This window comes from Hippopotamus amphibius, chromosome 7 (genome assembly GCF_030028045.1).
Source record: "Hippopotamus amphibius kiboko isolate mHipAmp2 chromosome 7, mHipAmp2.hap2, whole genome shotgun sequence".
Classification (NCBI taxonomy): domain Eukaryota; kingdom Metazoa; phylum Chordata; class Mammalia; order Artiodactyla; family Hippopotamidae; genus Hippopotamus; species Hippopotamus amphibius.
Window position 1 is genome coordinate 108,384,924 of NC_080192.1, and position 12,620 is coordinate 108,397,543.

Sequence of the window (12,620 nt, forward strand, 5' to 3'; positions counted from 1 at the left end):
ACTAGCAGAAATATACTTGAAGATGAGAGTTAGGGGCTATCCTTTCTGATATCTCTTGAGATGAGAGGAAAGAAAGTACCTTTTTATTTAGGACAGCTTGAGTGAGACTTATTCCTGAAAGGCAGTAATAATTTGTGGGAATACACCAGATTTGATGTCAGGAGACTTCAATTCAATTCTGAATCTATCTTTCACAGGTAACATTAATTTGGTGAATTCATTCTCTTTGGACCTAGTTTCCACATATATTAATTTATGGACTGGGAGTGAACAACAGTTAAGGTTAATGTGTCAGTAGCAGAAGAAGCAGAACTGTCTTTATTCACAAACTACTTGATTGTCTACACTGAAATCCTATGGAATATATATTTCAAAAGCTACTCTATATAACCAAATTTAGCAAGGTTGCAAAATATAAGATCAATATACAAAAATGATTTTATTCACTGTATATTAGCAATAAATAATTGAAAATGAAAAACATCATTTACAATGTCACTGAAAATATGAAATACTTAGAATAATTCTGACCAAAGATCTATCAGATCTTTACACTGAAAACTATAAAATATTGCTCAGAAAAATTAAAGAAGACTAAAATAAATGGGAAGACCATGGATCAAAAGACTCACTGTTGTTACTAGGTCACTTCTCCCCAATTGATCTAATAGATTCAACACAATCTCAACTGAAATCTCAGAAGAAATTTTTTAGCAGAAATTGACAAAATGATTCTAAAACATATGAAAAATGCAAAGAATCTCTTATAGTCAAAATATCTTTGAAAAAGAATGAAGTTAGAAGTCTTACAGATCCTGAATTCAAGACTTATAAGGCTACAATAAATCAGAAGAGTGAGGTAATGGTAGTAACATAGACAAATAAATTAAGAAAACAGAATATAGTGGACAAATACACTCATAAATATATGTTCAATTGATTTTTGACAACTGAATTCAGTAGAGCCTTTACAAAAAGTGACAGTTGAAATAATTTGATATCCATATGCAAAAGAATCAACTTTGATTCATACTTCTCATCATATAAAAAAATAAGTTAAAAATGTATCATAGGGACCTCCTAGCTGGCGCAGTGGTTAAGAATCTGCCTGCCAATGCAGGGGACATGGGTTCGAGCCCTGCCCTGGGAAGATACCATATGCCACAGAGCAACTAAGCCCGTGTGCCACAACTATTAAGCCTGCACTCTAGAGCCCATGAGCCACAACAAGAGAAGCCACCACAATAAGGAGCCCACGCACCACAATGAAGAGTAGCCTCCGCTCGCTGCAATAAGAGAATGCCCGTGTGCAGCAATGAAGACCCAACACAGCCAATAAAAAAATAAGTCCAATAAATAAATAAATAAATTTATTTAAAAAAATGTATCATAGTCCTTAATGTACAGTGTAAAGCTTCTAGAAAATAAAATATATGAGAGAATCTCATGAACTTGAGTTAGACAAAAAATTCTTACACATGATACCAAAGTATAAGCACTAAAATAAGCTTTTAAATTTGACTTCATTCTTAACACATTATTAAAGAAACAAAAAAGATAAACCAGAAACAGAGAGAAAACATTTGCAAGTCCTATATCTGATAAAAGATTTGCATTCAAAATATATAAGAAATAATTCTCAAATTTCAATGATGAGAAAAATAAATAATATTTGGGCAAAAAGTTCAACCAATGCTTCACCCCAACACACAAAAAGATACATAGATGGTAAATAAGCACATGAAAAAGTGCTCATCATACATCATTAAGGAAAGGCAAATTAAAACCTTAATGAAATACACCTATCAGAACGTCTGAAACTGACCACACCAAATATTGATGAGGGTATGGAGAAACTGGAATGTTCCTACACTGCTGATGACAGTGTAAAATAGTACATCCACTTTGGAAAACAATTTGGCAGTTTCTTATAAAGTTAAATGTGTATCTACCACATGTTCCATCTATTCCACTCCTAGGATTTTATCCAAGTGAAATAAAGGCATGTGTTCATAAAAAGACTTACATACAAATGTTCATGGCAGCTTTCTTTATAATAGCTAAAGACTGGAAACTAGCCAAATGTCCATCAATAGGTGAATGGATAAACAAATGTGGCATATCCATACAAGGGACCACTGTTGAGCACTAAAAAGGGACAAACTATTGATACATGCAAAAATACGGATGATTCTCAAGATAATTATTCTGAGGAAAAGAAGAAAGACAAGGTACATACTTTATGATTCCATGATTCCATTTTTATAAAATTCTCAAAAAGGCAAACTAATCAGTAATGACAGAAAGCAGATCAGTTTCCTGGGCATGAGCCCCAGGAGTGGGAAGTTGGCTGGGGTCAATCCAAGGAAGGGATGGCCAAGGGCCACAAAGAAACTATTGGTATGATAAATATATTCATTATCTAGATTTTGATGATGGTTTAACCATGATGTGTCATGAGGTTATCATATCCTACTCTTTAAATATATAGTGTTTATAATTTACTTATGTAACTGTTACAATTATACCTAAATACAACTATTAAAAAAATCAGATGACTTTCCCAGACAGAGATTCTATCAAAAACCCCCAAATCTTACCATCCAAGTTATAGTGTTCTAATACTACAGTCCCTCTAACCAGATATTAGGACTTTAAGGAAAATAACTGTGCCTAATCTAAGACTTTCACCACAAAAGGAACTCAAGAAAACTGGTGAGCTCCTCCTCTTGAGATTTACCCCAAAACAATATGATTAGAAATAGAAATTCTACCTTCAATAAAACTCAGATATTTGTAACCCCAAGCCATAATAAGATCTGGCAAAGTGACAAGTAACCCAACATTAAAGCAACAGTCACATGGTGGCTCAGAAAAAAACTATTGCATGAAATTGCCTGGATTCAAAGTGTGGCACTGCTATTTTGTAGCTATGTGACTTGGGAAAGTTACACTGTGCTCAATTTCCTCATTTGTAAAATGGGGTAATAATATTACCTCATAGGATCATTGCATTATTGAAATAAGTTATATCTGCACAGTACTCAGACCTACACTAGCCTATAGTAAACACTATATAAGCTTTTGTTAAATAAAATATTGTAGAAAAATCTATTCCAGATGTTATGTGTGCTGATGGGGCTGATAAAATTCAAGGCTATCCAGGGGAAATGATTAAGGTGATAAGACTAAAAAAAGCAGGAGGCTTATTTGAAAGTACCTATAATAAGAACCAGACATTTGGTTATCTTTTCGCCTCCCTGACTCTTGCCAGGAGATGGCTGGGTTTATTTTCTAGGAAAATGGAACCAAAGAGGTTCTGGAGGCAAATATGTTAGGCTTAAAATGGGCAAGGATGATCAGCTGGATTGAAACAAGGGAATGAAGTGAAAGCTCACTGAATAATGACTCTGTAGACCCTTCTCCCAACTGCTCCAAAAGAGCTGCCAGGAAACCAAACTTACACAACGTAGGTAAGAGAGAAGGGAATCCTTCCCCAGAGAAATTGAACTACTCAAAGGATAAAATATTTGGGCACATCTAGAGATAAACTAGTGACCATTAAACTTTCTTACAAGTGATGTCCACCAGAGACAAGTCCACCACCTACAGAGAGCTTCCAAACCATGTTTTGGTGTTCCTACCTTAAATAGGAATGGATAGACAAAAATCACCAGACATTTGAGGAAAGCCTTCACTGTGAAGGAGAGACCAAAACAAACAGATAAAAAGAAAATAGAGATGATTCAGGAAACAGAACAAACCTTTTAAAATATCACATTCATGTAACAAGAACAGGATACTCTAAATGGCAATAATCAGAGGGGGGCAAAAATTCTTTGAATTTAAAGGTGTAATTTCTGTCTTAGGTCAGCTACCCTGGAAGTGTAACCAAGTGGGACCTTATAGGGCCTTCCTGGGTCAGATCCCCACTCTGTCCTCTGCCAGCCCCTCATCTGTAGAAAACTATAGCCTTCCAGGCCTTCCCTGAGTTCCAAAGAATAAATTTAATCAGAGAAATGAGAAAATGCAAAAAGAAAGGAAATCAGTCAAGGAAGACAAAATAATTATAGCTTAGCCATCAAGCAAAGTCAAGGACGTTTAGTTTACTCTTCAAGAGCTTTAGATAATATTTTGAGCCATGTCCTTTGAGTTGTTTTGCAAATATTGAAACCCCCACCAGATGGAAGAAGTTAACTGTGTGTTGCCCACAAGCACGTAGACCCCAGACCAGTTGGAATCAGAAGGTTGGTGATCTTGACCCTCAATTACCTGATTACCTCACCACCAACCAATCAAAAGAATGTCCATGAGCTGATCACATACCCCACAACACTCCCCCATCACCCTATTTTTAAAAACCTTTCCCTGAAAGTCATCAGGAGATTGGGCCTTTTGAGCACTAGCTGCCCTGGACTCCTTGCTTGGCGCCCTACAATAAACGCTGCTTTCCTTCACCACAACCCACTGTCAGTAGATTGGCTCTACTGTGTGAGGGCAACTGGACTTAAGTTTGGTTTGGTAACAGAAGCAGAGCCTGAGACAGGGATTCTTGTTTCAGCAATAGACTGAGAGAGAGTTTTGGTGAGAGAGGAGAGAACCAGGATAGGTCAGGGCAAGAAACCTACACAAGAATCTGATCTCAACTAAAGACTTCCTTCAGTCTGGTTAACAGTGAAAAATGTAGACTACACCCTGCCCCACTAAATCAATCCCATTTGAACAAGCATCCAGCCTGTTTATTCTCATGACTTGTCAGTTATTGTCTGAGTTCTGAGCCCTGAGAAGTAGGTGCATAGCCACTCAGAAGAGGCAGCTCCTGGTTAGCCAGGATAATTCTCTAGAGAAAGGGATGCTATGAGTTATCAGTCCACAGCCCCTGCAACTAGGGGATGGCTGGTAAAGAGCATACTACCTGAATGTAACTTTCCCATTCATTTTCCCCATGTAGATAGTCTGATTTTATCCCTTCCTAGTAACTCTTAATAGTCTAACTTCCTTCAAACACACTATACAAATAATGAGGTTTTGAAATGATCTAAGTTATTTAGGCAATTTTGACTTTTAGCTTTTGAAAATTTAAACAAATAACAGCAAGACTTGCTTGCAATAAACCTCCAACAAATATATACCAACTCTTAGGCTAACACCTGGCATCAGCCTCCTTTCACTTCTATTTTTATAGTTTGGATTATATAACTGAGGAAGTTTCATTTAAATCTTCTTCCACTTTCATTGTATTAATAGAAGTTCTAGAAAAAAATGGTGAAAGGAGAATTATCAAAGAAATGATATGAGAAAAATTTCCAAAGTGAAAGGCATATAACTCCAGATAAAAATACCCACTGAGTGTCCAGTGAAATGAATGAAAAAAGACCCACAAAAAGGCACATCATGAAATCTTAGAACACTGGGGATAAAGAAAAGGCTCTAAAGTTTTGGGACAGAAATCTAGCACTATTTTTATAAGCCTTTTGGCACTATTTTACTTTTTTAAACTACAAGTCACAACAGTAATAACATAATATACAGATTCCTGAGAAACCTTACATTCCACAAAATTGATCACTAAAGATAAGAGGGCTCATGAAGAAAAATACGGTTGGGGAAGACAACTCTAAACTTAGACAAATTTGTTAATCAAAGCACCAAAAGAAAACCTCAATAAAATTCCAATAAACTCACACATATCTTAAAAGTTAATGTGGGAGAATAGGACAGCAGGGTGTGAAATTAACAAAATGACCAACTAAAAGCTATATCCAGAGTGTCTATCCAAAAAGTAGTAGGCCAGGCCGAGCCATGGCAAAGATGATGCGATGACATATCTTTAAATCTTTTAATTATGTAATACGTAAGATCACAGAATTTTAGTGAAAAAAAGACTCTTATAGATTTTAAACCAATGCCCCAGTCTGGCAAGCACTTGGTGTCATGGAACTATAGAAGCAGGTCCACTGAGTGATACAGGTGACATCACACATTTAGAACAGGGGATCCTAATCCCTGTGCTCTTTATACGTCTAAAACCATTTCTTTTAAGTGAGAGTCTATGTTAAGGGAATACAGAAATAGTAAGAGGATAGAAGCCTGGGTTTGAGCCCAAACTTTGCCACAAACTAGCTGTGTTCTCATTCTCTAGACAGTGCTCCTCAACCAAGGGTAATCCCCTAACCCCACTCCTCCAACACAACTAGGGGCATTTTTTATGGTTACAGCTGGTGGGTGGGGGAAGGGAGTGGGTAGGGAGAGATGGAGGGGTACTACTGCTACCTGGCAGGAAAAGGGCAGGGATCCCACGCACAAGGGACAGCCCCCACAACAAAGAATCATCCCCCCAAACCTTCTGCAAAGTGTCAGGACTGCAGAAGTTGAAAAACCCTGCACCAGGATAATAAAACGCTGTCCTTATTTCCATAACCAGACCCCTGATCCAGGATAAGGACTGGAAATCACAGGGAAGCTCTTCCTTAAAATCGAAGTCTTTCACAAGTGGGATGTGATGCCTGCTAATAGCAAGCTTTCTTTCCCTGGAAATTTTCAAACAGAAGCTGAATGATGACACTGCTGAGCTTTTTGGAAGCCATCTGCACCTCGGAAACATACAAAGTAAAATACTTAGGGTTCCTTCCAACACGAAACCCTTAGGAAAGACAGACAAGATAGGAAGCCCTGAAAGGTGAATCAAGTAACATGCAATAAAGTTTTGACAGAACTCACGGATCCATTAGCACATAAACACTAGAAAACACTGTCCCCAGGTAAAAACCTAGATGTCCATAGAATTGTGAGATTGTTTTCATTTTTCCTTGGGACAGCATAATTTCTACCCCATCCTATATCAACTGTGCACGGTCCTCACTCCAGTACAAAATATTTTTTTCACTCAGAGTCTTTAATTAAATATGTTCAGAAACTAGAGAAATTGGAGAAAAGGAATAAAACAAAAAGGAGAGGAGAGTATAATTTTTTTAAAGTTCCGTTGATTAAGACTGTAAATGGTGACAACAGCCCTCTCCTGGGAAATACTGAAAAAGAAAGGGGCAAAGATAACTTCTGTGGTTCAGATCAGGGGTTCGATCTTACCATTGGCTTTATCTTTTTTTAGTTTTTTCTTATATGTGAAAGATCTCTTGTGAAGGGAACAAGACCAAAAATGGGAAGGAGATATTAACCAGCAGCATTTAACATTTTAAGCTGAGTAACCCTGTGTCTTAGGAGCATATTTACCTTTTTTAAGAGTACTAATTTTATGGCCTTATAAGTGTTAGCTCATGTTTATTTCATTATGGATTTAAAAAAATATTTCGATACTTTCCAGTGTTCTGGATTGGATGTATGCTTAAGCTTTTAGTATAGAATATTGCCGTGTGTGTGTGTGTGTGTGTGTGTGTGTGTGTGTGTTGCCTGACAGTGGTTATCAAGAACTTAACTTTGCTAACAGATACCACCTGCTAGGTTCAGTGACAGCTTTCCCTGATGCTTAATGACAATTTCTTTTCATTTAACATTTTTAATGAAAAATAATGTAGGAGTTAAAGTTGGGAGAAGAGTACATTGGTACCATAATTGGCTTCAAACCTACCAATTAAACATTGTATGAATTTAAGTTGTATGTGTTTTTAATAGTACCTTCAATAAGGGAAGAGTACAGCTTGTCTGTTAACTATACAATAAGTTATTTAACTATTGGATTTGGTCCTGAATTTCATAGATTTTAATTACCTGGAGAGAAAGCAGAGAGATGACGAAAGAGGAGCTTGAGGAAAGTTGATCAAGAGGAGGCTATGTCTGTGTTTCTCTTCAGTAAGAGAAAACATCTAAGCAATGATAGTACTTGTGTAATTATAAAGTAATTAAAGTTGTGATTAGGACTGACCACAGCATAGACATTAATAAGCTTCTCTAAAAAATAACTCAAGTTTCAGGGTCAGAGGCTGTAGGCTGATGTTCAGAAATAGGATCCAGTGGTATACCAATTCAAAATTTTTCCTTAGCAATGGTTCAAATTTGACTGAAAATTAGAAAGTAGGTTACCTAGTTTTCATATTGCTAAATAAAAATCCCTTTCTGGAATGCATTCCAATCCTGCTGGTGATTTGCAAAATGAAGACAAAATAACAAAAAGGACATTAACCAGCTTCCAACCAAGACCTGAGAAGCACAAAGAAAATTTGTAATTATTTATCCATCCAACCCACCTCCCATTTACTGAGCATCTCTTAAATTGAGGCATTGAGCCAGGTACTGGCTGCACATGGTTGTGAGTAAGATGTCACCTGGGCTGGCTGAAGATGGAGGCCACAGGTACGATTAGTTCTACCCTATGCAAACCCTCACCTCACATTCACTTCACTCAAAGGGCATGTTCTGAGGGCTCAGGAGTCACTCTGGAAGAAAAACGAAAAGAGAATTTGGTTCTTGCAAGTTGTATCCAAGCACCCTTTATTTTTAAATCCTAGGTGTTATTTTTGATGTGATATTCACTTCACTGTGCTTGGAAAAGAGACCTTGTAATTCTTTAGACAAGCCTGTCAGCGGCAGCTTTATTATGAAACCACAGTGAATCCCATATCCACTGTCATTAAAGCATACTGTGAAATGATTCAGTGGCAGGTCTTGAAAGAGAAGACGAAAACATTGGCAGAAACGGAGTGAGGATGATATGTGATTTGGTGATCCCCAAATTGTTAAACTAGATAATAAGACTACTACAATCCCCTTGATAAACTCAATTCTCTGAGCCTCCTGCTGGCTGCATTCGTTATATCAGCTGGGGACATTGCTTTAATGACACCTGCGAGGCTTAATACTCTGTAGATTAGACACCACGCTGTGCCTATGGGATCGTCCATACCTTGCCAGAATAGACAGGGCTTTCAGAAAGCAGGAGAGATGTCAACCGGGCCTGGTGCTGAGGAGGGGCACAAAAACACCAACAGAGGCCTATCTCCCCTCATCATTTCTCATTTTCGCAACTGCCTCTCAGCATTGGGATAATTGATTAGTGAATAAAGTAAGAAATTTGAGGCAGCTACTGAAAGAAAAATCAGGCCTTGCTTAATGAGGCTGATGGGCTCCTGATTCAAAGAAGCAGCCCCCGTAGAACTAAGAACCCAAGTCCCCTTTACTAGCTTTTTTATTGCAATGAGTTCATATCATCATCTATTGTTTCTATTACTACTGTACCCTTTCTACCCTGATATTTGATATTTCTCTGAATGATCTGACCTCCATGCTCTGGCTTTTTTTCTTCCATTTAGCTTTCTTAAACAGGCTTGGTCTCTCATTTCATTTCGATCTTATTTTTTCCCATATGGTAACCCACATTTCTCTCTGCTTCTGTAAAAATCATTTATCCACCATCTTCCTACCACACTGTTTGCTTTCTTCCTTTTACCTGCATAGAGTTTCAACAAAACATATTAATTAGGATGTCCAGTATTGTGCTTGGCATTATTTAGAGTCACTCTCTGGAAGCTTCTTCCTTCCTCTCCTACCCCTAGCCTATATATGTATGTCTTTTCTCTCCAGACCAGGAGTTGACAAACTATGGCCTGTGGACCATATCTGGACAACCACCCCAATTTATAAATGAAATTTTATTGGCACACAGCCAGGCCCGTTTGCTTATGCTTTATCTGTGGCTGCTTCCTCGCTATGACGGAGTTGCATGCTTACACCAGGGATCACATGGCCCTCAGAAAATGTTTGTGGACCTCTGCTCTAGACAAAGGCTTTTTTAAAGTTTCATTCCTTTCTGCATTTGCCTGCTCTCCTTAGTCAGGCAAAGATCAAAGGTTAGGAAACTCAGCCAGAAATAACACCAAACTAAAGATGCCAGTTGGTTTCATTTAACTTTACAGAAGGATGGTCTCCATTCTCAGATAATTAAGATTCCTTACTATTTCCCAAATGTACTAACACATTGTTTCTACCTTTACCATATCCTAAAATTAAAAAGCTGCTTTTCTATTCATTTATTAAACCAAGCTCAAGTGCCCCCACTTCCATGAGGGCTTTCTGATTGCAGACCATTTCCCCCCTTTTAAGACACAGCCTTCCCCCATCTCACCAGCTTACCTGTCTCTGCTTCCCTTCTCCTGACATCCTCATCCATTAGCCTTCCTGGCTCTTGTGATTTAGGATTTAGCAATATAGTTTTTTATTGCTTGAGAATGACTTTTGACTCTAAGTAGCATTTTCCAATGAAATACACACAGTGCTTCACCGAAGATGGATTCTGGAAAATAAAAATGTCTCCATCTCCTTCCATGAATGAATATCCTATTCTAGTCTTTCCTAGTATCCCTGAGATTTCTATATTGCCCATTGGGTCTGAAGGACCATCTCCAATAGATGAAAATGAAGAGACAATATAGACTGGGGAACTACATAGTATTTTGTTTACTTGAAATAGTTTACAAAATTTAAAAATTGTAAGTATTCAATTAAAAAATGTATTCCCAATTTCTCTTGAAAATTCAGAAAATCTAGCACCACCAAAATTTCCATGTCACTTCAACCAGCTAGAGCTGTGCAGCCCTGCTCCCTTTAAAGAGTCATTTGCTTTCTGATCTCCAGTTCACCATAGTTCCCACACTCCTCTTAGCCTGTGCTGGGCAGCTTCATCACTGTGTTGCCTACTCACTCCCCATAGGCATTTAATTTATGATTCTCGATCTAAACAAAACACCAAAGGGAAATGAACATTTGACTAAAAAGCTATACTCTACAGGTGGTTATCAGTAATAGCTTAATATAACTAGAAGTGGAGGTAACATAATGGAGGAAATGGCAAATGCGTGGAATTATATTCTAGATATATCATTTTACAACCGGAATTGCTAAAATACTGAGAAAGAAACAAAACAAAAGAAAACAAACAAACAAAAAACAAAAAAACCCCTCACTAACCTTGGAGATTTGATAGTCTATGTAGGAAACCAAGAGCAAGCTAAGCCCCAGATTGAGTAATAGCCCTTTGGAGTATATGGTGAAGTGGGTGTTGTGGCCTGAATTGTGTTCCCCTAAAATTCACATGCTGAAGCCCTACCCCCAGGATCTCAGAATGTGACTGTGTCTGGAGAAGGGCCTTTAAAGAGGTGATTAAGTTAAATGAGGCTATTAGGATGGGTCCTAATCCAATCTGACTGGTGACTTAGAAGAAAATATGGGCACACAAAAAGACAGCAGAGGCATGCGTGCACTGGGGAACAACCACACGAACAGGCAGCAAGAGGGTGACCGTCTGCAAACCAAGGAGAGAGGCCTCAGGAGAAACCAAACAGGCCGACATCCTGGTCCAGAGCTGTGAGAAAACACACTTCTGTTGCTTAAGACATCTGGTGTGTGGTATTGTGTTACCGCAGCCCTCTCAAACTAACCCAGTGGGGTGCCGACGCTAGTCTCCTCCTTTGCCTTACACGAGGTTTTTCTCTCCCTTTCCTCTAACTGAAAAGTCCCATGGTCACTTGTCATCTCCCACTCCTGTGGAAGACATTCTCACAGACTGTGGTACGCTCCCCCTCCGCACTGTTCACCAAAGCAGGCCTATCTGCACATTTTTGCAAGGTCATGATTGCCAAGATGCCACAGTTACCTAATAGGATTCATCTCTGGGAGACAGAGAATGGAGAGTGAGAGACTGTAACAAGCAGTTCCTGATTCTAGCACATTTTACCCCAAAATAGACAGCAAAACAAGATCCATCAATTATTTCACTGCTACTTTTTTTTTTTTTTTTTTTGACTGCGTTGAGTCTCTGTTGCCGCGCAGGCTTTCTCTAGTTACGGCGAGCGGAAGCTATGCTTCATTGCGGTGTGCGGACTTAGTGCGGTGGCTTCTCGTTGCTGAGCACGGGCTCTAGGCACTCGCAGGCTTCGGTAGTTGCAGCATGTGGGCTCAATAGTTGTGGCTTGCAGGCTCTAGAGCTCAGGTTCAGTAGTTGTGGTGCACAGGATTAGCTACTCCACGGCATGTGGGATCTTCCTGGACCAGGGCTGGAATCTGTGTCCCCTGCACTGGCAGGCAGATTCTTAACCACTGGACCACCAGGGAAGTCCCTCTTGCTACTTCTGAGTTACTTTTTCTGTTGATGCTCCTAAAATATCACATATCCTTAACTTCATAACACTTTGTTGTCCCGAAGACCCAGTAGCTGGTGACCACTTTCTTGGCAATCATAACTGTCCCTTTCAATTTATTCTTTTCCAGCTTCACTTGTTCTTCTGCTAACATGTGAAGGTGTCTATGGCTTATTCAACAAGGGCCTCTGTTAGCAAACACAAGGGGGTTTGCTGGATAAATGTTCATGGTATGTAGTCTGCACACAGTGGAAACAAATAGTCAACTTGGCCTTTCAGCTTATAGAAATCAGAACACAATCTTCCCAACCACATACTTTTTTTGCACTGCTGCAAAGAACATCACATGTTTCTTTGCACTGTTGGGCAATAACCCCAAAAGAGTACAAGCTCCTTGAAGACAGAGATTAATTTTTTTCCTTTATGAGTCTCATTGACTGTTACTGGAACTTGACATTCCATTAGATGTTCATTATTATTGTTCATGGTTTTGCCCTAGTTAAAAGGAAATTCCCCTTGGAATACCTTATCTAA

The 12,620-nt window shown here is 38.7% G+C and overlaps 1 pseudogene; it reads right to left on the bottom strand.

Annotated features, from left to right (window-relative positions):
• The window catches only part of LOC130857675 (tropomyosin alpha-4 chain-like), a 51,852-nt pseudogene extending 41,742 nt beyond the window's left edge, over window positions 1-10,110 (bottom strand).
• Window positions 10,111-12,620: the final 2,510 nt, after the last annotated feature.